This window comes from Vicia villosa, linkage group LG1, assembly GCF_029867415.1.
Source record: "Vicia villosa cultivar HV-30 ecotype Madison, WI linkage group LG1, Vvil1.0, whole genome shotgun sequence".
Classification (NCBI taxonomy): Eukaryota; Viridiplantae; Streptophyta; class Magnoliopsida; order Fabales; family Fabaceae; genus Vicia; species Vicia villosa.
This window is the reverse complement of record NC_081180.1, coordinates 91,728,362-91,733,652: the sequence shown is the minus strand read 5'-3', so window position 1 is coordinate 91,733,652 and position 5,291 is coordinate 91,728,362.

Genomic DNA, 5,291 nt, shown 5'->3' with positions numbered 1-5,291 from the left:
CATTGGCATCAAAATTGGGGGGAAGCTTTTCAGGCGTAGCCAAATCTCGTAGCTCAATCAACTGAAGTTCCAGCAGGCGAGGAAGTAACGGAGCATAAGGTATCGGGATCGGATTGAGAAGCCTCTGAGGTATCTTAGGCTTTTTCCCACACATTTGGCTCCCTTGATTCATTCTAAGGACGTGAACAGATTGACGTGGAGGTAACGGCACTTGAGTTTGAGGGGGAGCTCTCTGAGGCATCCCATGAGTGGAAAGAGATCCTATTGAAGAGAAAGAGTCAACAGTTTCTGTTGCAGCAGCAGGGACGACATCACATTCTTTTCTTAGTACCGTCTTCAGAACTTCCATGACCAGGCTCAACTGAGTCTTCAACTGATTGTTTTCCTCTTTTAGTGCATCCTGATTATGGATCAATTCTTGCATTTCTAACATAAGATGACCTATTTGTTCCCTCATCTCATCCATTTCCTCACGGAGTTGTTCCATAGTTGATCTTGGAGTTGTGGCGGTGAGAAGTCAAATCTGTTGTTGATCTTGGAATCTGAATGGAAATGGCCCCATAAGTCTTTGAAAGAACCATGAAATGCATGATAGTATGAATGCATGTTTCATTTATGAGAGATCCTAAAGTCTTTTCACACACTTTCATTCTCCTTTTTTTGGAATTAAAGCTTCCTTTTTTGTATAGAATATCTTTTCTTTTCTTTTTTTGCTTTTCTATTTCCTTTTCTTTTACATATCTTTTCTTTTCTCTTTTTTTGGAAATAGACTTTAGGATCTTTCATAAATGGAGTGGACAAAACAATGATGTTATGCAATGCAAAAGCATGGGATCAACGGTCCATATAATCTTAGTAACCACTGTACAATCCTCGGAATAACTGATATAGGTCAGATGTCATGAGATCAAAGGTCCGACATAGGTACCACACAGCCATAGGAACAATAGTCACCATCAGAACAGAATAGTCACCAACGGTACCTGTCATGTATATCCCTCCCCACTCACAGGTGCATCTAGGTCAGGGTAAGGTCATGAAACGCATTATACGGTCCGCCCGAAGGTAAGCATCATCACAGCGCGGATGCGGGTGACGATAATACCTCCGTTTGAAACCACTACTCTGCTCGTAGTGACATGATCCATCCCGAGACGTACACCTCGAGACAAACCATGCTCCCACTCTATCCTAGGATACCTAAAGTGCACTCATAGCCTGTGTATTGGGCCTTTTACCTCATAGAATCATCCCACCCAACCTGCAAACAGAGAAAATATGTGGCCCCCACGGGGACCCATAATATAGTCCAGATGCATGCGGAAAATAAACATGATATGCAAGCAGGAAATAAGCATGATGTGCAAACATATATACAGAATGTAAGCACATAAACAATACAAAGAAACACCCAATAAAAGAAACAAACAAAGGCTAGGATCGACTTGCTTAGGTAGTCCCCAGTAGAGTCGCCAGCTGTCGCACGCTCGCGAAAAATGAACAGAGTCGCCACCAATATATTTATCCCATAAGGGAAAGGAATATCAGAAAACCTGACAAAGGATAAGAACAGGGTCTTGCGACCAGAGAATCAAGGTACGGGAGTCGGTTACGCGAGGGGAAGGTATTAGCACCCCTCGCGCCCATCGTACTCGATGGTATCCACCTATGTCTGTTTCTATCTAAAGGGTGTATAACTATGTCTATGTCTAAATGCAAAATGAATGCAAAATGTAGGGAAAATAAAGACTTGTACTCGCACGGGCCCTACCCCGCTGCCTACGTATCCTTTTCAGGAATCAGAGTTACCGTAGCTCGGCTCACGATTTTCTGTTTGTTTTTGTGTTTTTTAGTTGGGCGGCGTTAACGTTCGCGCTCTTGCATAAGGGATCGCCTACGATGCGTACGAGCGGAAATAACGGTGCCCTTAGGTGCCAACGAGGCAAAAGAAAAAGAAATGATTGGTTTGTGTCTTTTAGGGTAATTCCATGATGACGAGAACCCACTACAAGGTCTCGCATCACTTCCTTACTTTGTGTTAAATCTGAACATTTATTAGTGTTTTATGTGTTTTTGGTTGATATTTTTTATGGGGATTTTAATTTGTGACTTAAATCATACCAAAAGAGTTTTGTTGTGCACATTTAGAGAACGCACATCGAGGCCTACGCCACAATCGTTTCTCTAAATAACGGTTAAGAAATACATCGAGGCTTCACACCTCAATCATTTCTTCTCCGCTAAGTAAAGGAAATACAAAAAGGAGTTCTTTTGTGAATATTTAGAGAATGCACATCGAGGCCTACGCCGCAATCGTTTCTCTAAATAACGGTTAAGAAATACACCGAGGCTTCACACCTCAATCATTTCTTCCCCGCTAAGTAGAAAAGAACATACATCGGGGCCTACGCCCCAATCATTTCTTTCCTACTATGAAATATAGTAACGGTATGATCTTTGTCGGTATTTTATTAAGTATTTTAAAAGTTGAAAAGAAAAAGAATGAAGAAAGGGAACTATTTCTAAATTCTAGTCTAAGTTGTCTATACAAGGGAATTAAAATGAAAAAACTATACAATTTATTAATAGGAACTATACATGGAATAAGCAAAGGAAAATCAATGTGCGACAAATAAAATTGAGAACTATAGCAAACAAATTGGCATTCACAAACATACATATATCAATTAATTATATACAAAAAATCGAGACTAAAATGGATTCCTAAGTCTATTAACAAGTTATTTACAAGGAAGTGTTAAAACAAAGAAATTTCAAACATATTGTGAAGAAAAATATTTATTAAAAGGACTAAAAACAATTAGAAAAAATAACAAAAATCGTGACAATTATTTACACACCCTAAAATATCTAAAACAAATTTTTATTGGTTTTTTATTTGAGTGGAAACTGATTTATCAAACAAAAACTAGAAGAAAAACAAATTTACACAAAAAATGTAAAATGCTACTGGCAGGGGTGTATTAGCAATTTCAATATGCACTAAAATTATGTACAAGCGAAAATTGGGCCTGTTCAGGGGGGTGTGGAAAATAGCGTTGGCGCTAGGCCTGTAACACCCCATAAAATTCTTTATTTAATTTAATTAATTTTTTTATTAAATATTAGAATTAAGTGGAATTATTTGGGAATAGGGATGAAATAAGGCTAATGGGCCAGTGTTGTAAGTAGCAGTTGGGGGGTGTATCAGTTGCAAAGCCCTTTTTCTAAAATAAAGTTATATTTTCATAAAAATAGAAAAGAGGAGTATTTTTGTGAAAAAAGAACCAAAAGGGAGCAGAGGAGATTGAACGTGAAATTGGGAGAAGAGCAAGTGCGAAGAGGAAGAGCATTCAAGAATTCGACATCGAGGTAAGGGGGGATTCTTCTCATTAACCTCTATTATGGGATGTATGAATGATTCGATGGAATTTGTATGTTAGGATTTCGAATCGGATTATATGTCGGTTTGGGGTTTTGGGGTTTATAGAACTTTGATTCAATTTAGGTTGTGAATGATGATTGGTGATGAATAATGATGTTAAACATGATTAGAAGTATGTGTAAACGTGCAATTTATGTCGTATGTGTGGTTTATTTTTCTGAAATTCGTACTGGTATGATTGAGAGTATTTGGGAGGCATAGCATGCTGTTTTCTGCAGGTTGGGGTTTCTGAAATCACCGGTTCGCGCCGCGTGCACAGGGTGGCGCCGCGAACAGGTGGGTAGAATGTCAGTATGTTTTGATACGCACAGGTCGCGCCGCGTACCTGTGTTGGCGCCGCGAAGGCGTAACTTTTCCTCGCGTCGCGCCGCGTGTAGGTGTTGGCGCCGCGAAGGCGTAACTTTTTCCTCGTTTCGCGCCGCGTGTGGATGTTGGCGCCGCGTGCTGTGTTGTTTGGGATTTTTGTTAAAGTTTAACGATGTATAACTTTTTAACTGTTAGTCTGTTTGATGTGCCGTTTCGAACATAGTGAGACTAATTCAGTGAGATATGCAATAAAACAGTGTTTGAGTTGTGACTCGAATTTAATTTAAACACTTGATTTAATTGGTTGTGGTGGATTATATTGTTATTGCATTGGTTGATGATTATGACTGTTCAGTTGTTTGGTGTTGATGATTAGCATGCGGTATGTGATGCATGCATTTCATAATCATGTTGTGGGCTGTATCCCTTATGGTGGTGGGACAGCGGTAGCTAATTCCCATTGTGTGGAATTGGTGAGAGAAGTAGCTGAATCTTTATGGTGGTGGATCGGTGAGATGGGTTATCCCATGTTTGGTACCACATGCATTTAGTTGCATTGCATTAGGTTGTTGTGTATAATTGTAACATGAATGGAAGTTGTCCAATGTTATGATTTGTGTGTATTTTGGTATGAATGTTGCTGTATTATCTGAATATAATTGATTTGGGTGAATAATATATGGATGAAGTTGTATTGTTTATATACCTATAACATTTGTTAATGCGAATGAAACTCACCCTTACTGTTGTTATTTTTCAGATTGAGGAGTAGCTTGTGTACTTGGTGAGGATTAGCTCGTCAAGTAGTTCGTTAGGGTCAGTTGGGTCAGTGTCATGCTCTGGTCGTGTAACACCGGGAACGTTATTTTAGAATTGGCTGATAAACTTCTGTTTTGTTTATGGTTTATGGTTGAATTATGAGTCTTCGACTCCAGATGTTTGATTATTCAGTTGTTAAGAATATTCCGCTGTGTTAACATGCTACCTGAATAATTTTTGGTTTATCGTTCCTTTATGGCATGACATGAATATTGTTTATTTTGTTGGCGTTGTAATACTCTTCTTCATGTTTTACTCTGATTTTAATGTTAATTTCCGCGGGGTTTAGAAGGGTGTTACAATAGTGGTATCAGAGCATAGTCGGTCGTTTGAGTCAGAGTCTTAGTGTCGGTTAATCCTTCGTATACGACTAGTGTAAAGTTGACACTATCGATACTTCTTGTTTTAATGAATATTGTCTGATATTTAGTAGAACAATGGCCGGAAGAGGGGGAAGAAATGACGACGCGATCGCTGAGGCTCTGGGCATGATTGCTGGTGTGTTGGGAGGGAATGCCAATGGAGCTGGTATTGGTGCTGACAGGCAGCTGAATAGCTTTCAGAGGAACAATCCTCCTTTGTTCAAAGGCACGCACGATCCCGAAGGTGCTCAGAGGTGGCTGAAGGAAATCGAAAGGATCTTCAGAGTGATCGATTGTGCTGAAAATCTGAAGGTGAGGTATGGGACTCACATGCTGTCTGAAGAAGCTGATGATTGGTG